Source organism: Spinacia oleracea, chromosome 2 (genome assembly GCF_020520425.1).
Source record: "Spinacia oleracea cultivar Varoflay chromosome 2, BTI_SOV_V1, whole genome shotgun sequence".
NCBI classification, from domain to species: Eukaryota; Viridiplantae; Streptophyta; class Magnoliopsida; order Caryophyllales; family Amaranthaceae; genus Spinacia; species Spinacia oleracea.
In genome coordinates, this window is record NC_079488.1 from 82,419,672 (window position 1) to 82,442,512 (window position 22,841).

Genomic DNA, 22,841 nt, shown 5'->3' on the forward strand with positions numbered 1-22,841 from the left:
TTATTCTTTACGTTTGGTATCATACATGCGATTTAACAACTAATTAATATTGATAAAGATTCCTTCTTTTTTATGAAAAATACAAATTACGTTTTTTTTTATAATGTTTTCACTTTTACCCAAAATATGGTATTGGGAAATTGTGAGAGATTTAATGTTTCAATGGGAAAGTGTGAAAGGTTTAGTGTTCTAATGATTTTAATTCATTAAAATAATCATTTGCACTATTTTTGATAGAGTATAAAGGACATTTATGATACAATATAAAAGAAAATATTTTAAATGTATAGATTAAATGGTAAAAATAACTCGCATGGACCAGGTTCACACTTAAATTAGTGTGAGCCCGGGTAAAATATAACTAACTATATGTCATATCACGTGAAATTAAACAAACAAGCGGCCCATTGTTTTTCCCGCTTATGCTCACACATTTTCACATAGTGTAGGGGGCAAATTTTTCTTGTATATTTCTATTTTTGAATGCAAGTTTTAGAGGCTTGACAAAATCCGGTTGAAATTTTCCAAACACACTAAACTTAGACCGGTTTCGAGAAGTGTGATTACGAGAGTTGGCTTGATTTTTAACAATCCAACCCACAAGGGGAGCCAATTTCAAGAATCACACTAATGACCCTAACCGATTTTTGAACATTGAAAAATAGAAATTCAAGATAGAGTATGTAACACCCTAATAATTCCTTGCTTTTATAAAACCATTTTCCAACTTAAAATAAAGGAATTATTAAAGTATTAGCGCCACCGTGATAACGGTTAAGGCTATTACCAAAATTACGCAGCGGAATTTAACGTCAACTAACTTTTCAAAACATAAATAATTAAATTATCGAGGCCTCCCACAAGTTGGAACCATAATGGCCCAAAAACCAAAGTATTAAAAGTTCAACAATTCAAAACACAATTAAAGTATAGATAAAATAGTTTTAAAGTACGAAAGCATGCAACTCTCTCAATCATCCCAAGCCACATGATTTCGATCGTACTTCGATCTACCAACCTGCTATATTATTCTACTCCCCAAAAATGCAAGTGCAAATGATGGATCATCATAGGGTCATTAAGGCAAAGGCCATGACCAAAAGACACAAAGCACGTAGTCAGCAAAAGCTGAGTACTTACAAGGCTAGAGTGAAATAAAACGATAAACATACATCACTCACTAAGTACTAATCAACATGCAAAAGCCATTTAATAGATAACAAGTAAATCATGAATACAAGACTTGACTCTTGACTCACAATTTAATTAGAATAAGCTTCGAACGGGCCAAAAGAATGTTCCATAAAGGAAGGGTGTTGGGAGCCCACCAAACACCATAATAAATAATAAATAACGGACCATACCGAGTGTCGGGCTATACCGACGGAATTCCAGCGCATAATATGAATGAAACAACGTCTTGTATCATTAGTAGGAGATCAAGCTTTCTGGCAAGTCTCCCCCCATTGTTCATACTCAAGGTATATACGTTCCAAGAGTTTTGAAGCTTGTTCTGGTTGTACTTTATGTTTATTAATATTTTATTAAGGCGAACTCGAGACTCGAACACACTTACGTACATACAATTAATAAACGACAACCAAAACAATCTCATTTTAATCTTTTTGGACTTGTGATCAATAAATCAAGACACAGTGAAATTACTACCAGGTTCCTTCTCACAAAAGGTGAAATTCCACATCATGCCTATTAACATGAGGGTTGTGCCCTTGCACGACAAATCCTAATTCATTTCATACAGAATATTCCCAACTGAACCCTACATGTGCGGTGGCTTAAGTGAGCTAACCCTTCACATGTGGTAAAATAAATAGTACAACGTGGTACGAATAATTGGCTCAAAAGTATGCTAGACATCCCGTACAATAGCATAACAATAAATAATTCATCCCTTGCATGTGAAACAAACCATACATGCATGAATATTGAATAACATGATTGACAATGAAATCCATACTCATAAAAATCCCAACATGCTTGTTCAACCAATAATTCAATAATTCCAAATATAATAATCCACATGATCGTTCACCAAAACAAATATGAATCCACATAATATAATTCACATCAACAACAATCATGTAATGTCCTTGACAAATAGTGTGGTCGCCCTAGACTTGTACGTACCTTGAATACCTAAGCGTAGGGGCCACTTTGCAAAAACGAGCACTCACTTAGAAATCACCTCCTATCATCAAAATAATGAAACTTTAATTATTCCCATGTTCATTAAATTTCCAGCAACTTTATAAAATATAAAACCTTGTTGAAACTTAAGAATTCAATCGTCCTTTAATAAAATAATCGTCTCAATTTGCAAAACTAATCCCTAGTATGAAAACATACTTTTTCCACCCTTAAAATCAATAAAAATCAACACTTTAGACCTTTTTACAAATCTGAAAATATAATTGATTATCATAATTAAATTAATCACCTAATTATGCTAATCAATTGACCCATTAGGTCTAGGTTAAAACCCTAATTTGAAATTCCCAATAAAACCAATTTAACATCATAAAAATCAATTCTTTATTAAATAAACGAATCTAAAAATTCATGCTTTAATAATTAAAATACGCCTCATGAATCACAACATATAAATCCTCAAAGTACGGTGTTCATAACCGATTCCCAGCATTTTAATTATTCAAAACAATAATAATAATATAATTTAAAATACGAAATTGAAATAGAATAGGTAAGGAAGAAGAGCGTTATACCAATCCGGCCTATAGCACGAAACAACCACGAATTAATGTGATTGGGCGAAAGAATTGAACGAACGAACAACGAAACACACACACACAATCGTGTGTGCGCATGCGCGGGCGAAGGAACGAAGGCAGCAGACACAATGCGCGCTGGCGCGAGGCTGGGCGACGGGGGATGGCGCAAGGGCGCGCAAGAGAGCGAGGGTGAGAGGGCGAGTGCTGGGCGCGAGCACGAGGCACGCAGCAGCAGCAATAGCAGCATCAACACGCGCACAACAGCACGCAAGGGAAGGCGGGCTGTGCGGTGCGCGAGAGGGAATAGGCGAGAGCAAGGGGCAGCGACGGGCGAGCACGAAGGCACGAGGCACGAGGGATGCTCATGCTGTGCGGGGCTATGGCCGGACAAGATGGAGAGGAGAGGAGGAGTGTGGGGAAAGAAAAGAAAGAGAGGGTTTATGAAAAGTAAGGGGGATCATTTAATGAGGAGAGTCCTATTTATAGGCTCTCATATCACTAGTGGGCTAGGCTTGGCAATTTGGTATTGGGCTTAGCATTTAAATGATTAGGCTAGCCTTAAGCTTTAGAACTAAATCCTTTTGACTGGGCTTGATTAATAAAACGAGTTGGACTTTTCATTTAAAACCCAAACCTTTTAAAATTACTTGCGACCCATTAAATTTCCCGACTCGAAAATTAAATTCGTTTCGTAATTAATTAAAATAATAAATATTCTAATTAATTGAAATACATTTAAATAATATTTAAATGCGAAATAAATTCTAAAAATCGTAAAACGCTTTATAAATATAATAAAATATATTTATAAATATTATAAAAATACGAGGTATTACAGAGTAGGTCCACTACGGCTTTGAACATGGAACTTCGACGGAGCCGCCACCAAACTTTTTAAGGGTCGGTTTGGAAATACAATGACTCGGATAAGGCATTGGAATCCAAAATAGAATAGAGATTAGGATTCGGGAGCGAGTTTGGCATGCAGTTAGAACATTGAAATTGTTAGGGTGTTGGTGATCTCTTCGCTTTAATCAAATTTAGGGAATCTAGATCTTGTTTTAAGCGTGATCAAACTTTGTAGATTGTTGTATTTAGCATGTGAGGTGATGAAAGCAATAAATAAGTAAAGTAAATCATCACAAGCATATGGTATAGGGTGCATAAAAGTAAAATTATACACCACCTAGAATGGACTAGGTGTACAATTTGAATGAATTATAAAGGTGCAGAATTGAAATAACCGATTAAATAAGCAAGTTAAAGCATAAATAGTCGAAATTGCAATAAGAAATTGAAAGGTGCATTCTTAAAATTCAAAGGGGAAAAACTTTGTTCAAGTGTGCAATGTTTTCCCTTGAATCCAATTTGTATGAATCTAACTTTAAAATGAGGTTGCTCATTAAAAAATATCATCGATTTTGAACTTGAAATAAAGATTGAACTTGAATATTGAATCTTGAAATTAGGAGGCTAAATATTCAAAGATCAGAAGCTTCATGCTAGAAAAGTCACATCTTTGATATGCTCCAAAACTTGAAAGTGTTCTAATTTAAAGAGAGTTTGCTATAATGTAAACACCGTTGGATATTGAATATTGAACTTCAATGTTGAACATGAAACTTGAAGTTCACGAATCATGAGTTATAGTTTGAACAAGGGTTTGCACTTCTTCAAACATCCTTAAACATTTGCAAAAGTTAGGGTTTTTTGTAAAATTGGATGATGATTGTTGTAAAGAGGATTTTCAAGAGTGAAATCTCATTTACTAACCATTATTTTCGAAAATTAGTAAAGATTGAAAATTTGAACTTGAAATAAGAGTATGGAAGAGCATTTGAAGGGAATTTCAAGAGTGAAATCCTTCAAAGTTTACTCTTTTATTGCATTTCCTAGTTCATGTGAGTATGTGGCCTTAAAGGACAAGCGCACCTTTGTTTGTATTTGGCTTGGAGGTTAAGCAATCCTTTAGGAATTTCGTACATGAAAGCGAAATTTTTTAGTCGTTTTTGGGTTTGCTGATTTGTATTGATTTTTGCTCGATTTTGTGGGTCACCGCCCGAATTTGAATTGTTTGATGACATTTTGAGTGGAAACGTGCCTCGGAGACTGATCTTGGCATCTACTTCGTGAAATTATGTTTGGATTTTGAAATTGTATTTGGAATTGAATTTTGAAACAAGTTTCGGGATGAGAAGAAACTTGGGAATTGAATTTTGGAATTTTGAAATCCGGAGTTTCCCCAACTTGAAGGTAGATCGATTAGGATCGTCATCGACCCTAAGGGAAGACACAAATTAGGTGTCTACACATAATATAGTATAGTAACGTTACTTAGGATAAATTAACCTTATTTATTCGCATCTTATGTTCAATTTTATTAGAATAACTATAACAAAATGCGTAACTATATAAAAAAAAATAGGGATTATAACTGTGAGAGTAACTATAACAATAATAATAAAAAATCATAACCATAATAAATTACTTTGAATTTAAAATAGTAATTAAATGGGAAAAAGTAATTATAATAATGTAAGAAAAAATATCACAAAACATACTAATTATAGCAAATTAACGGTAAATGTAACAAAAAATGAATAACTATAATAATAAAAGAGTAATTATAAAATAATTCTTATTTTTCTAATTTTACAACTTAAAAACACACGCTATGTTGACACTTGAGTCTGTTTGAGAGGTTCTGCTAACTAACTCTTTTATCTCTCTTGAATTTTTTAATTTGCTATTGCCATTGTTGTGGTGTTGTACTATTGTGTTGTTTTGGGAAAGAATAGGTACTTTGTAGCATTCAGGGGTGTGACGTTAAGGGGTTCGAAGTATGGACAATGAACGGAGAAGGGAGCAAGAAGACTCCTCAACCAGTACAAAATGGGATTGAGTGCCCAGCAAATGGCTCATTGATGATGAGCGAATGCCTATCAAGGAATCATTGCTCACTCCCACAATGCGAATTGATGAAGATGGTTTGAGTTGATGGGAACTAGGAAGTTAGCGATCTACTTAGTTTGGTGAACCACTGGAACTACTCCATGCTTCGCTCAACCACCTTCGACCGGCTAACAGTTGAGTTTTTGGGAACAATGCACTTCCAATCTTTCGACGAATCTCAAACCCCCTCTAGAATCTCTTTTTGCCTAACTATTTCTTCCTACACAAAGACCAAACAAATCTCCAAAACATCTTTGGATGGGAAATAAAAAATTGCCGCCCAACTTCCCCTAAACATCCACAATACAACAAACACACCTTTTGGGAAGAGATCACAAAGATCCCTCACTACAACCCAAACACGACATTTGCAACACAAATTCACAACCCATCCATTCGAATGACATTCAAAATCATGGCAACCACTTTCTTTCCGAGAGACCTTGAAACAAACTTGGTTTATAAACAAGACCTATACTATTTCTTTCTAATGATACAAGGCCATTGGAACCCAGCATCCATTACACCACCATACAACATGGCATGGCTACTCGCCTACCTCGATTAGCTTCAAGATAGGTAGTTTAATGCACAATTGATGAATCATATTTATATAGGGTATTTTAGGCTCATTTAGGTTGCATTTCTAGGCATTTCTCTCATTTTTGTTGCATTTAGAGTCATTATTGCATAAGTCGTCGTTTTCGTACTCTATTACGCTCCGTTTGTGTTTTCTTTGATATTTCAGGTGATTTTACAATCATTTGGATGTTTCTGGAGATTTAGAGGTGGGTCGAATGGCTATCGGATGGTTCGTATTGAAAACGTCGTGTTTGATCGGAAAATGAAGTTTTCGGAAATGATTTGCGGAAGTTCCGGTTCACTTAGCTTGAGTTATTCGGCCATCGAGGCAATTCGTTATTTTGGATGACATGAAGCTAGTTTCTGATGCTCGCCATAAAATCTTGGTGATGTGGGAAGCATCGTCGCAACATCGTACTTGAATCGTGCAATGTGGCCACATCGAAGTGCTTTATGCCCATATCTAGAGCTTTGTGGCCGCACCCAGCCCGCATCACCCCGTCGCTTCACTAAACATCGTCTGCCATGCTCACAGCGAAGTGCTACGCCCACAGCGAAGTGCTGCGCCCACAGCGAAGTGCTGCGCCCACAGCAAGGGTTGCTGCGCCCACATCTCACTCACGCTTCACTGAGCAGTTGTTGGCTTGCCCACAGCGAAGTGCTGCGCCCACAGCAAGAAGTGCTGCGCCCACAGCAAGAAGTGCTGCGCCCACAGCAAGGGTTGCTGCGCCCACATCTCACTCACGCTTCACTGAGCAGTTGCTGGCTTGCCCACATCGAAGTGTTGCGCCCACAGTGCGTCCAGGCCGACGAATCCATATTGTGTATGTCTCTCATGCCATCGACCAATCGTTGACGACTTCTATTTTTATTTTCTCATTTATTTATTTATTATTATTTCAGAAATAGGAAGCCTATAAATATTGAAGGGAATTATATTCCTAGGTCTCGGATCTTATGTTATTTTTCTTCCTTAGAATTCTTGGAACGTTTATTATTATTTTTTTCTCTTTTCATTGTCGAACGCTTTTCTGAATTCATTGATTCATCAATCTAAGGTAATTTCATAATTTCTTTTTCTCTAATTCAAATTTATTATTTTTCGTTCCTTAGATTAATTCGTTCGTTGATTATGAATTCCATTATTACTATTCGTTTCATGATTGTTAAATTAATTATGAGCGAGTAGTCTTTTTCTAGGGCTAAGTAAGGGAAGCCATGTTTATACCATAATCGTTATGCATTAAAGTTCATTAATTTATAGATTATGATTGAGTAATTCCAATTGATTTGTTCTTAATCGTTGATTCATGTTATCGGCCAATTTCATGGATTAATTATCTAGCTAATAGGAATTAGAATCGAAAGATCGTGTTTTTAGAGGCTTTGTACAATTGGCAATTCTGATTATGTTAGCGATCGTACTGCATATGTTGAATTGAAAGTGTTAAGACCCGACCGTAGGATTAGCATGTACTTTAATTACTCGGCCTAGTTTATTCGTTGTCGAATTGAATTGTGTTATTGGATTGGCATAAGCATGGTGAACCGAACAGACGCCCTAGACCTTTAATTCATTGATAAATTACACATTTTTATTATTGCTTTAGCTTTAGTAGTTAATACTCAAACTCAACTTTCGTTATTGAAATAGTTCGTATAATTGGGCAAAAACTAATAGAACTTGTCTCCCTGTGGGATCGACCCGTATTTGCTAAGTATCTGCTAACAACAGACACCGTGCACTTGCGGTATCACTTTTTAACTCATCAAGTTTTTGGCGCCGTTGCCGGGAAGACGGCTAGATTCTATTAGTTTTAGTTTGATTATTTGAACTGTTTCCATTGTCTCATTGGAACTCTCAGTTCCAATTGAGGCAAATCTCACTGCGTTTTATTTCGTTGTTGTTTATGCCCAGGTCTGCCAGAACGGGTACCTTGGTTCCTCCCGATCCCGATCTTGGAAAGACCCTTCGTCAACTAAAAAAGCAACAGAAAAAGAAGAAGCAGTCAGGGTCCCAAGACTCACAGACTCCACCGAGTCACACGATGTCTAAATCCCTGAAATCATATGGGGTTCCGTCCTCGAATAGTGTTCCGACTGGGCTCACAATGCCAACTATTGATGCAGTCAACTTTGAGATCAAGCCCGCTCTAATCTCCATGGTCTCACAAAGTCAATTTGGTGGCCATCCATCTGAGGAACCCACCAACCATTTGCAGAGGTTCAACCAACTGTGTGGTACTATCAAGCATCAAGGGGTCACTCAAGACCAATTGAAAGTCATGTTGTTTGGTTTTAGCCTTCGTGATAAAGCTCAGACATGGTTGAATGATGTCAAGGAGACAGAGTGGAGTGCTATTTCACAGGCCTTTCTAGAAGAATTCTTTCCACCCACCAAGACTGCTGGAATAAGGCATAAGCTGACTACATTCACTCAAGAACCTGGTGAATCACTTCGAGAAGCCTGGGATAGATTCAAGGCTTTGCAGCGGTCGTGTCCGCATCACAACATTGAAAAATGGTTCTTGGTTCATATTTTCTACCATGGTTTGCAAGATGAAACAAAGAACACGGTTGATTCTGCTGCTGGGGGTGTTTTTCTTGACAAAGAAGTGGATGCAGGTTATGATTTTCTTGCCAATTTAGCTGCCAACCATTACAGCACCACCAGATCCACATCTAAGAAGGGAAAATTTGATGTCGATGCTTATGCTCTATTATCCTCACAAGTGGCAGCCTTGAACCTGAAGATCGATTCTTTGAAGGCTCCTCAGTCTAGTACACCCCCAATGAGTATCAATGCTATGTCTAGTGTAGCTCCAGTGACAACTTCTTACTGCGAAGTATGTGGCATCCAAGGTCACTTTGGTCATGAGTGCTCTTATAGTTTACAGGATACTACGCAATTGGAGCAAGTGAATGCTTTTCAACAGAGACAACCCAATGACCCATACTCCAATTCATTTAATCCGGGTTGGAGGAATCATCCAAATTTCTCATATCGGGGCAACAATGTTCAGAATCCTCAACCCCAGCAACAATGGTCGCAACCACAGTTCCATCCACCTCAACCACATGTTGCTAGGCCTCCATTTCAACAAGGAGTCTCACATAATGCTCCCCCGGGGTTTAATAGGCCCCCGCATCAAGGATATCAACAACCCCCTTAGAGCAGTACTACTCCAGAGCCTAACATGGGTGATCTGTATAAGCTCATTGCGAATATGCAGAAGACCGCAGAGATAGCTCAAAAGAACCATGATGAGAGCATCAAAGAGTTGAAGAATCAGAATAGAATGTTGGAGAATCAAGTTGCTCAACTTGCTGACACTCTATCTCAAAGGCAACCGGGTACACTACTAGGGCAACCTACTCCGCCCCAGAACAGAGAAAGTGCCAATGCTATCACTCTTAGAAGTGGCACTAAATATAATGGACCCTCGATGCCCACTGATGATGCAACTCTTGCTAAGGGGAACACAGATGGACCAGGAAAAGCAATCGATGCAGAGCCTCGAGTCATGGAAGTTGATAATGCTGATGATGTTGGTGCAAATAAGGGGAAAGAGAAGATTTCTGATTCTCTCCCTATTGTGCCTAAGTTACCTTTCCCTCACCGGATGCAGAAAACTAAGGTCGATCAACAGCTTGGTAAGTTCTTGGCAATGGTCAAGAATCTTGAGGTAACGGTCCCTTTTACTGATTTAATATCTCAAGTTCCTGTTTATGCAAAATTTTTGAAAGAGATGATCACTAAGAAAATGGATTATGGTGGTGTGGAAAGAGTCGCTCTAACTGAAGAGTGTAGTGCCATATTGCAAAATAAGTCTCCACCCAAACTTAAGGATCCGGGTAGTTTTTCCATCCCCTGTCATGTAGGTGCATTGTTCATTGATAAAGCATTATGTGATTTAGGTGCAAGTGTGTCTGTCATGCCCCTTTCTGTCAGTAATAGGTTGAATATGGGAAAACTAAAATGCACACAAATCACTTTGCAAATGGCAGATCGTTCTATAAAATATCCTTTAGGTATTTTGGAGGATGTTCCTGTCCGGGTGGGAAAATTCTACATTCCTGTTGATTTTGTGGTGCTAGATATGGAGGAGGATAGTCAAGTCCCCATAATTTTGGGTAGGCCATTTTTATGTACTGCAGGTGCCGTTATTGATGTCAAGTCTGGGTCTCTTACTTTGAGTGTTGGTGATGATACTGTTACTTTTAATCTAACCAATGCTGTGAAGTCTCCTATGCTTGAGAATACTTGTTGCAGGATTGATATTGTAGAAGAAATTTCTCTAGACAACATTCCTAGAATGTTGTATGATGATCTATTGCTGGCGATTCTCACCTTGGAAGCCCATAAAGGAGAAGGAGATTGTGAGATTGATTCCTTGATCTCGGATTTAGATGGAATTGAAGCTGAGAAGGTAGATGGTTTTGAGGTACTGGAAACTGTTTGCTCTATTTCCGAGCCACAGGTAACGAAGGTAGAACTAAAACCATTACCATCTCACCTTAAATATGCATTTCTTGATGATAATGAGGATTTTCCTGTGATCGTTAATGCTGCACTCGACGATAGCCAGCTTTCTAAGCTTCTGACCGTGCTCCGTATGCACCAAAAGGCAATCGGGTATAGCATTGACGATCTCAAGGGAATTAGTCCTGACTTTTGTATGCATAGAATTAACTTGGAAGCAGATCACCGCCCTCGCATACAGCCACAACGTCGTTTGAATCTTAATATGCAAGATGTGGTGAGAAAAGAGGTAGTGAAACTACTTGATGCGGGCATCATCTATCCCATTTCAGATTCTAAATGGGTGAGCCCGGTGCAAGTCGTTCCTAAGAAGGGGGGGACAACGGTCGTTAAGAATGATAAGGATGAGCTTATCCCTACTCGTGTTGTCACAGGTTGGCGTATGTGTATAGATTATAGAATGTTGAATACGGCCACCTTGAAGGATCACTTTCCCCTCCCCTTTATTGACCAGATGCTAGAAAGATTAGCAAAACACAACTTTTTCTGTTATTTGGATGGATATTCAGGTTTCTTTCAGATTCCCATTCACCCGGAAGACCAGGAGAAGACGACGTTCACCTGTCCATATGGAACTTTTGCATACCGCAGAATGCCGTTTGGTTTGTGCAACGCCCCTGCTACATTTCAAAGGTGTATGATGGCCATTTTTTCTGACTTCATCGAGGATATCATGGAGGTATTTATGGATGATTTTAGTGTTTATGGTTCTGACTTTGATGTATGCTTGCATAATCTTTCTAAAGTGCTTAAACGTTGTTCTGAAGTGAATTTGGTCTTGAACTGGGAAAAGTGCCACTTTATGGTCAATGAAGGAGTGGTACTTGGTCATCTTATTTCTGAGCGTGGCATCCAAGTTGACCGAGCAAAAATTGAGGTGATCGAGAAACTTCCCCCTCCCGTGAATGTCAAGGGAGTGAGGAGTTTTCTCGGTCATGCGGGTTTCTATCGCCGTTTCATAAAAGATTTTTCTAAAATTGCGAAACCCCTCACTCAATTACTACTCAAGGATGCCACGTTTGAGTTCACTAATGCTTGTTTGGAGTCTTTTGACAGGATCAAGAAAGCATTGATAACTGCTCCGATCATTCAGCCTCCGGATTGGGATTTGCCGTTCAAAATTATGTGTGATGCGAGTGATTATGCTGTTGGAGCAGTGCTTGGCCAAAGAAAGAACAAGGTGTTGCATGCCATCTATTATGCAAGCAAAACCTTGGACGGAGCTCAGATGAATTATGCTACTACTGAGAAAGAGCTCCTTGCGGTTGTTTATGCTCTTGACAAATTTCGGACGTATCTTGTTGGTTCGAAAGTCATTGTACACACTGATCATGCCGCCCTGAAGTATTTGTTGGCCAAGAAAGAGGCCAAACCGAGACTTATTCGATGGATTCTTCTTCTCCAGGAATTTGATTTGGAGATTCGGGATAAGAAGGGTGCAGAGAATGTTGTTGCAGATCATCTCTCTCGGTTGAAATTTCAATCTAGCACGGACGGGCCTATCAATGATTCGTTTCCTGACGATCATCTATTCTCTATGACTACTCAATCCCCATGGTATGCGGACTTCGCAAATTATTGTGTTGGTGGCTCCCATCCTCCGGAGTTGACATATCAACAACGTAAGAGATTCTACCATGATGCTAAGCGGTATTTTTGGGATGATCCACATTTGTATCGAAAGTGTGCCGATGGTATGTTTCGTAGGTGTGTAGCGGATTGGGATACCCACGGGGTTCTTAAGCATTGCCACAGTTTACCTTCTAGTGGTCATCTTGGTGCTATTCCGACCGCCCATCGAACCCTTCAAAGTGGTTTCTATTGGCCTTCTATATTCAAGGATGCTCGTTTCTTTTGCAATGCATGTGACGAATGTCAACGAACGGGCAACGTTTCGAAAAGGCAAGAGCTACCACAGACTGGAATTCTTGAGGTTGAACCATTTGATGTATGGGGCATCGATTTTATGGGACCGTTCCCTTCTTCATGTGGGAATCGGTACATCTTGGTTGCCGTTGATTATGTTACAAAGTGGGTGGAAGCTATTGCATCGCCAACCAACGACTCTAACGTCGTAAAGAAGCTTTTCAAGAAAATCATCTTTCCGCGCTTCGGAGTCCCAAGGGTCGTGATTAGTGATGGGGGTTCACATTTTCATCAACGAACTTTTAAGTCTCTTCTGAAGAAGCACGGAGTTACTCAAAAGGTTGGCATGGCTTATCATCCTCAAACGAGTGGCCAAGTCGAAGTTTCTAATCGACAGATCAAGAGAATTCTCGAAAAAGTGGTCAACAAGTCTCGAAAGGATTGGTCGTTGAAGTTGGATGACACATTGTGGGCGTTGCGCACGGCCTACAAGACTCCGTTAGGGACAACTCCGTATCGGTTGGTGTATGGCAAAGCTTGTCATTTACCAGTTGAAATGGAATATCTCTCTAATTGGGCCGTCAAGGAGATCAATATGGATTTAGAAGCGGCCGGTGAAGCGAGACTTCTTCAATTGAATGAGCTAGATGAACTTCGGTTAGAAGCTTACGAGAATCATAGGCTCTATAAGGAGCAAACGAAGAAGTTTCATGATAAGATGATCCAGAAACGAGAGTTCAACATCGGTGATAAGGTCTTGCTTTATAATTCACGATTACGGCTTTTCCCAGGAAAGCTTAAGTCTAGATGGTCCGGACCCTTTACTGTCACCGACGTCAAGGAACATGGAGCTATTGAGGTTGCTAGTGACAATGGCACCAAATTTAAAGTGAACGGTCAACGTTTGAAGCTATACACTGAAGGAGCGTTTATCGGAAAATTGGAGACGATCTATCTCTCCGATCCTCCCATCGACACTTGATTTTTGAGGTTTGGAGTCAAGCTAATGACTTAAAACGAGCGCGTATCGGGAGGCAACCCGATTCCTAACTCTCTCTTATTTCAATTTCTGTAAATTATTTCCATTTTATTTTTTTTATTTTTTTATTTCTATTTTTTATTTATTTATTAGGTTAATCTAATTTACTTTTAGTTAATTTATTTTTAGTTTAGTTTTCCGTTCTTCGTTTTTATTTATTTATTTTGTTTATTCAATTTTACTAACGAAACTAACATTTATGTCTAGCGATGTTTGAGTCTATTTTGAAGGTTCTGTAGGCACGAGATCAAGTTTTTAGTGTTCAATTCAGGTAATTTCGGAGTTTCGATGCATCGACAAGCCACGCTAGGAACGTGTGACAACAATCCGCTGTGGGCGCAGCTCGTCTATGTCCCTCGCTGCGCTCGCAGCCAGCCCGCAGCCTACCTCCCTCGCCCATTCTGCCTTGCTCGCAGCATCAAGCTGTGGCCGCAGCGCAAGGAACTCCTCGCTGTGGGCGCATCACTTGGTCGCAGCCAGCTCGCAGCTCACCCTCCCTCGCCCTACTGCCGTGCTCGCAGCAATCTGCTGTGGGCGCAGCCCATCACCTTCCCTCGCCCCTTGCTGTTCCCGCATCCCATACTCCCTCTCACATTTAACAAATATACCCAACCTCCACCCCATCCACCCCCTCTCTCTCCCTTCGAACCCGCGTCACCACGTCCCTACCACCGTCGCTACCACCCCTACCAGCCGTCACCACGCCCAACAACCTTCGCCGGCCGCCTCAACACGGTGGTCGGCGCACCTTCGCACCACCAGCCCCCTTTCACCCCACACCTATCCCACCTTCAATCATATTTGGTTCATGAATTTCAAACCCTAACTTTTGAAATCAATTTGGGGGTTTTTGCTATCTTGTTAATTGATGCAATTGGGTGACATTTGGGCATTATTGGAGCATACCACAATTGGTTTTCAATCATCTAATTGAATTCAAAGCTTCGAATTGGTGTAAGCGAAAATTTTTCTCCAATTAATTTCACTTTTGCCTCTACTTTGCCATATTTGGGAGATCTTGTTGCTTCATTGTTGATGTTGGGGATTAATTGATTGATTATTGTGAGTTTATTGTGGCAAATTGTTCATTGATAATAATTGATTGAATATTTGATTGTTCTTGTCACAATTGTGGATTAGAATTGGTGAATTTTATGCTTGAATTTGGTGAACTTGTGTTGTGGGTGCCTCGACATTGTTGTCTTTGGTGAATTGGAGTTCGCATCATGATCCCTACCAAAAGAAATATACCAATGGCTAAGGCGAATTCCACCTCCCTTGAGCCTAAGAAATCTATTGAAAAAAAGAAGCCCACATCAAAGCCTAAACCCGCACCCAAATCTCAAGACAAATCCAAGCATCGTGCATCCACTTCCACTACACCCCCACCGTCACCCCCTACAAACGACCCCACCCCTCCTCCATCGTCTCATCAATTCACATTCCCTTGGCTTAGCGAAAGGCAACAAGCCTTTTGCATTGATTTGCAAAAGAAGCCGGTAAAACCTACTCTTTTATACTCACCAAAAGATGCAAAATTAATTGGTGTCGATGATTGCTTTCAAGGGATTGCAAGAAAATATGGATGGACCAAGGTGTTGAATATGCAATATGATACTTATCCGGAATTGACATATGAGTTCCTATCCTCCTTTGTTGTTGGTTCGGGTGAAGGTGATGTCGTTTTTTATCTAGGTGGTGTGAAAAGAGTTATGTCTTGGAGCGAGTTCAACAATGTTTTCGGGTGGCCAAAGGAGGGTGATATTGGCCCGGATGAATTTGGCGAGTTTGATGCGGACTGGGAAGATGGTTATTTTGACAAAAGCTCCTTTTGGGAGGAACTAACAGGTCGGGATGATTGGAAAGTGGGGCATAGCCGAGCATTATCTATAGTGAATCCTGCCATCCGCCTCTTTCACAGGTTTTTACTACAAGTGCTTCACCCGAAAGGTGAAAAGGGTCAACCCACAGATCAAGATTTGAAGTTGCTTTGGTGGTTCCTTCGTGGGGATGTAGAGACCATGGGTCAATTGAACTTTGGCAAATTCCTAATGCAGGCGTTCCTTACCGAGAGGCTTAAAGCCGGTGGCAGCATAACCTTGGGTGCTTTTGTGACGGTTCTTGCCACCAAACTGAAAATCAACTTGAAAGGGAAGCGGAAGTCTCCCTCTACCAACCTCATCGACCTTGTTGCTATGAAAAGATTTGACTGGTTGAAAGCTCATGATGATTCTAAATATGCATGGTTTGTGAAGGGACTTGAACCAAAATCTGAAAGAATTCAACATGCCTTTTTGCCACACCCCCGAGCTCGTTTGGATCAACCTAACTCTTGGTTGTTTGATCCTGACCCGCACCTCGGGAAGGGTGTTGCACCACGGATAACAAGGCCTTCTGTTTCTGCTCCCTTGCTCGAGCCGACTACTCCACTTGTGCCCTTCGGTCGTTCCATTTCTTTGGCTCTGGTACACCCTAGGAGTGTTGCAGCATTATCCGTCACCACCGATCCTCAGCCATCGGACTCTACCCCCGTGCCACTTGGGGAGTTTCGTAAGTTTCTCACCACCTTTGATACATTTGCCTCTGATGTTATTCGTTGTTTTGATACCCTTGGGCAGAGATTCACAGCTCTATATTCGGAGGTCTCCACTCTTCGTCAACAGGTTGCAGCTTCTGGCTCCACCGCTGCACCTGTTATCACAACTACTGGACCAGCTTCGGTAGATGATGCTCATGCTGAGTGAGCTATCCCTCTCCTTTTTCAATTGTTTTATGTGTACACAGTAGGGACACTGTGTTCATTCTAGCTTGGGGGAGGGATATCTATCTTTATTGCTTTCTAGTATAGTTTTATTTTTGTAGGTGTTGTACGCTTTGTACCGTCCACTAGGGGTGGGAGTTTACGTGCAACGAAAAAAAATGTACTGCTTTCCTAGTATTATTGATTAGTTTAGTTGTTTTTCTTTACTTGCATGGCATTCATATTTCCTTATACCCTGCATAGTGAATTTGACTTTCAAACCATGTTCGGACTCTTTTTGACTCTTTGGAGCTTCTCTTGAACTTAGCTATGATTCTGAAATTCAGTCGGTTGTGCTATACATTGATAACTGCTTGGCATTGTGTGAACCAATTGAATGGTATGCGGTAAGATGTTGGTCTCGTATCGAGAATAGCTAGCCAATTATCTTGTAGGTCACCTTACTATGTGTTTGTGTGATTGATGTGACTTGTTATCGTATGATTTTGGCTTGAGATTCATTAGTAGTTTAGTTGCAACTCACGCATGCCGCGTATGACAGAGGCCATTCTCTTAGGAAGCCTTCAGACGAATTTAGAAACATCAGTTCCTGCCTTTCATACCCATGTTGTAGCCTTGTCCGTTTATTGTTTTAACTCCACAAATTGAGCCCTATTAGCCCCGTTGGTTACTTGTCCCGAGTCTAGCTTGGGGGAGCTTCGGTGTTCGTAATGGTTTCGTTGATGTTGATTGATTGGCACACTAAGCCAATAGTTCGTGGTTCGAGGCTATGTTTGGATTTGTGGTTCGGAAATGATGTATATTATTGTCGGCACCCAAGCTTGTAGCAGTTAGCATTAGATTTATTTAGGTACTTTCGATTTTCATTCTTTAGTTTCATTTTCAAAAAAAAAAAAAAAAAAAAAGAAAAAAAAAAAAAAAAAAAAAGAAAAAAAAAAAAAAAAAGAAATATCAAAGAAAAATCAAAAATATGTTTTTCGTTTTTTGTATATAGTTTGAAGGCAAGGAAAAGGGATTGAACAAAGAAATTGACATTATATTATGTTTTTTTTTTCCCTTGGTTATATATAACTTGGTTGATTGTTCGGGTTTCATGGTTCGATGGAGTTGGATTTTCGGCATTATCACGCCGACGCATATAGTTCACATTTGCTCCCCAAGTTGGACTTTACTCTCACTTTTTCCCAAATTATATCCTACCCTTCCTTTTCACCTAGCCCCATTACAAGCTTATTATAAAGACCTCTTGATCGGCATGTTTGTTTTGTGAATGAGCGAAAATTGTTCCTTGCTATTGTCATCTTACCCCGCGTTGCATCATATATTCATATTCTACAAGGTATGCGGCGACGACTAGCTTGATTGAGAACGGTTTGTGGCTAAGCTTGGTTGTTTCAATTGTGGATCATGATGCTTTGTGGTTCTATTTGTATCCGAGCTAAATTTCTGTCTTAATAACTTTGTTTGATTGTTTGCCCGAGAGTTGAGTAGGTTTGTTCAAGTTCAATGAAAGTCATGTGCGTCTCATTTCTCTGTGTTCGGTCTAGTGTTGCTTGGGGACAAGCAACAGTTTAGCTTGGGGGAATTTGATGAATCATATTTATATAGGGTATTTTAGGCTCATTTAGGTTGCATTTCTAGGCATTTCTCTCATTTTTGTTGCATTTAGAGTCATTATTGCATAAGTCGTCGTTATCGTACTCTATTACGCTCCGTTTGTGTTTTCTTTGATATTTCAGGTGATTTTACAATCATTTGGATGTTTCTGGAGATTTAGAGGTGGGTCGAATGGCTATCGGATGGTTCGTATTGAAAACGTCGTGTTTGATCGGAAAATGAAGTTTTCGGAAATGATTTGCGGAAGTTCCGGTTCACTTAGCTTGAGTTATTCGGCCATCGAGGCAATTCGTTATTTTGGATGACATGAAGCTAGTTTCTGATGCTCGCCATAAAATCTTGGTGATGTGGGAAGCATCGTCGCAACATCGTACTAGAATCGTGCAATGTGGCCACATCGAAGTGCTTTATGCCCATATCTAGAGCTTTGTGGCCGCACCCAGCCCGCAGCACCCCGTCGCTTCACTAAACATCGTCTGCCATGCTCACAGCGAAGTGCTGCGCCCACAGCGAAGTGCTGCGCCCACAGCAAGAAGTGCTGCGCCCACAGCAAGGGTTGCTGCGCCCACATCTCACTCACGCTTCACTGAGCAGTTGTTGGCTTGCCCACAGCGAAGTGCTGCGCCCACAGCGAAGTGTTGCGCCCACAGCAAGAAGTGCTGCGCCCACAGCAAGGGTTGCTGCGCCCACATCTCACTCACGCTTCACTGAGCAGTTGCTGGCTTGCCCACAGCGAAGTGCTGCGCCCACAGTGCGTCCAGGCCGACGAATCCATATTGTGTATGTCTCTCATGCCATCGACCAATCGTTGACGACTTCTATTTTTATTTTCTCATTTATTTATTTATTATTATTTCAGAAATAGGAAGCCTATAAATATTGAAGGGAATTATATTCCTAGGTCTCGGATCTTATGTTATTTTTCTTCCTTAGAATTCTTGGAACGTTTATTATTATTTTTTTCTCTTTTCATTGTCGAACGCTTTTCTGAATTCATTGATTCATCAATCTAAGGTAATTTCATAATTTCTTTTTCTCTAATTCAAATTTATTATTTTTCGTTCCTTAGATTAATTCGTTCGTTGATTGTGAATTCCATTATTACTATTCGTTTCATGATTGTTAAATTAATTATGAGCGAGTAGTCTTTTTCTAGGGCTAAGTAAGGGAAGCCATGTTTATACCATAATCATTATGCATTAAAGTTCATTAATTTATAGATTATGATTGAGTAATTCCAATTGATTTGTTCTTAATCGTTGATTCATGTTATCGGCCAATTTCATGGATTAATTATCTAGCTAATAGGAATTAGAATCGAAAGATCGTGTTTTTAGAGGCTTTGTACAATTGGCAATTCTGATTATGTTAGCGATCGTACTGCATATGTTGAATTGAAAGTGTTAAGACCCGACCGTAGGATTAGCATGTACTTTAATTACTCGGCCTAGTTTATTCGTTGTCGAATTGAATTGTGTTATTGGATTGGCATAAGCATGGTGAACCGAACAGACGCCCTAGACCTTTAATTCATTGATAAATTACACATTTTTATTATTGCTTTAGCTTTAGTAGTTAATACTCAAACTCAACTTTCGTTATTGAAATAGTTCGTATAATTGGGCAAAAACTAATAGAACTTGTCTCCCTGTGGGATCGACCCGTATTTGCTAAGTATCTGCTAACAACAGACACCGTGCACTTGCGGTATCACTTTTTAACTCATCAGCAATGCAAAGGAGCCTGGGAAAGGCTAGCAATAGGTGGTATACCACCGAGTATTCAAGGAAATTCCTTCTAGCGTCCCCCAAACTGAACCTAGCCGCTATCCAACACATATCCTACTTCACATATGGGATAGGTAGAAGATGATGTGGCTAGTGAATTCAGAAGCCTACTACTCTCTCCTGGATCCTAAATTCACAACCATTTTACCCGGACGCAACTTCACTCCTCCTCCTAACCTTGTCTGTCTCCGCCAAAGGTTGGAGAAATGTGAGGGGTCTGGAAGGAATAATTATGCATAAGTATACGGGAAGGCGTACCATACTGTGAGAAAAAGGCATGGAAGACTCGAGGAAAGTAAGAAGGATAGAAAGGAAAAGGAAAGGTTGGAAAAGAGTCAAGAATTATCCCATAGCAAATACACCCATGATGAGCAAGATGTTAGTGATTGATGCACCCCTAGCGGTCATTAAAACTAGGAGCTCACCAGAGTGATAATATTTTTCTCCACTTGACTCAATCCTATGGCACTACACTAAGTATAGTAGCAAAGGGGTAAGTAAGGGGTGGATATCTCGGGGATCAAGAGTTTTCTACACTAGCAAAGGACATGTACTCACTAGACAATTTACTTGGTCACAACAATCAATGTTTAGTTGTTTGCACAACTTGTCACTAATTATACAAACGAGGTGTGTAAACAATCATAAAGGGATAGGACTAGGGAAGAGGGATTCCACCTAGTATAGCTACAGAGAGTCAAGGTATCTTTACTCTACTCAAGCGTGGTCATTTGGCTAATTACAAATTAGTCTAGGGAGAATTGTACACTACTACAAACCATTCCCACCCGATGGTCACGACGTGGTTCAAGAGTATAGCATTGTGTTTCCGATTTCCTACCTAGGTTCCTAATGGTCACGATAAAAACTATGTAAATAGAAATGAGGATCAACACACACTATAACCACACTCTTAGAGTCGACATGAAGAACATACGCACTATAATTATGTAAATAGGGTGTGTTTTCGGTGTCAACGGTTTCGTTCTTAATGCATATCTAGGAGAACAACTATTGCACATGAATCGCTCTTTTCCTTGGGGTTTGGAACAAGGCAGTAAACAAGCAAGGCATTATCCTAAGGCGTCTATCATTCAAGCTACGATCATCTTAAGGTATCTAGCAAGCAAGGGCCAACCTAAGGCACCTAACATGCTCACACACCCATCTCAAGAAAGAACATAATCCCACAACAACTAATATGTAACACCCCGACCTCTAAATCACTTATTAAAGCATAATTAGCAGCGGAATTAACCTAATTTGGTCGGAACATTACCTGCCGTAATTACCCCTTGGAAATTACAAGGCAACTATCATAACATAAGCTATTAAAACTCCAAATTAATATAATAATCCTTTATATTCCCAGAATAAAAGTACATAACTTACTAAAAGTCTTTAATTAAGGTATTAAAACATTAAGAATAAACTAAGTGAATGTTATTATTGTGAATTTCCTCGCCACTAATCGTTTCCTTCGTTCCCCGCAGTACCTAAAACAGAAAACAAAACGTTGAGCCGAAGACTCAGTAACGACTACCCTAGCAACGTAAATTCATTTCAATTCATTTTATTTAATAACACAGGGAGAACAGAATAAGTAAAACATTTAATAAAACATCATATTTAATTCATTCATAAACTTTTAATGAAAACGTCATTCATAAACTTTTAATTAACATGCTAGTTGTCGGCAAGTACAAACCGTGAAGGAATTCTCCACTGGGCCTGGGCTCTGAGCCTGGGCTCATCATCGTAACATGGGCCTGGGCCCTGAGCCTGGGCCCATCATCGTAACATGGGCCTGGGCCCCGAGCCTGGGCTCGTAATCCATGGGTGGACAGGTGTCCGTGGTGCATGCATGACCGGTAGATAGGAAGATAGTAGTTTATATACTGCCAGACAAACCAGGTCTTTCACTTTCATTTATCATGTTGTATGTGATTTTACCAAGCCTTGGCTTGCATTTAAGTTGAAATAACATAACTCATTTTATATCATAAATCATCATTTTGATCCTGGGATCAATAAAATATCATTCTTTCATGGCATCACATAAATATCATTTTATGAGAAAACTCAATCAAATCATATTATAAAGAATAATTCAAACAAATCATAATTAATTCCCACAATCCATAAAACATGTCAAAACATTTAATTCATAAATTCAATCATAACGTCATATTTTATAATACATTTATAAAGGGATTGCGGGTACTAGCAATAGCCGTTACCTCAACCGTAGTTTTATACTTCTCGTCTGATAGATCGTTCTTCCTGAGCTCCAATCCGATTTCTTTCAAAATATTAAATTATTGAATTAGTACTACAACGATAAATAATCTAAAATCAATATTTAATAAATAATAAATTTTATAAGTAATGAATTTATAATTATCGATTTTTAATAAATCAATATAAAAAGTATATTTTCTAAACTTAATGAAAATATTATTAATCCAAATTTCAATCGAAATATATTTATATTCATAAGTCGATTTTCATGAAAATATCACTTAAGTTCCGTTTTTTGTAAATTCAGGCTAGTAATTTATTTTAGTAAAGTCAATAAGTAAACCTGAAAAATAATAAACCATTTTATTAGTAAATAATTATATAATAAGAATTATTAAAACATAAAAATAATAGATTAGAAACTCTGAAAATATAATTAGCTTTTAACTCACCCTAAAGCCCAAATGAAATATGGCCCAACTTTTAATATGGGTTTAGGAAATTAGTATTAAAGTTTCACAATTGAAACTGATTTCTTGATTTTGGGGAAAATGAGACACAAACAGGGGGAGGGGGCCGAAACAGGGAAGGGAGCACGAAGAGGAGCAGGGGGGAAAAGGTGGCCGGCTGGGCGGCGCCGCACAGAGAATCGCGCCTAGAGGCGACGGTGATGTTGGTGGTTGTTTGCGGCAGCGCGCGGAGA

The 22,841-nt window shown here is 39.5% G+C and overlaps 1 non-coding gene across 1 annotated transcript; it reads right to left on the reverse strand.

Annotated features, from left to right (window-relative positions):
• Nucleotides 1-8,692: 8,692 nt before the first annotated feature.
• Nucleotides 8,693-8,799, reverse strand: LOC130468323 (small nucleolar RNA R71). Its single transcript, XR_008928714.1, has one exon. It is a non-coding gene; the product is annotated as a small nucleolar RNA R71 (small nucleolar RNA).
• Between the last annotated feature and the right edge of the window lie 14,042 nt (nucleotides 8,800-22,841).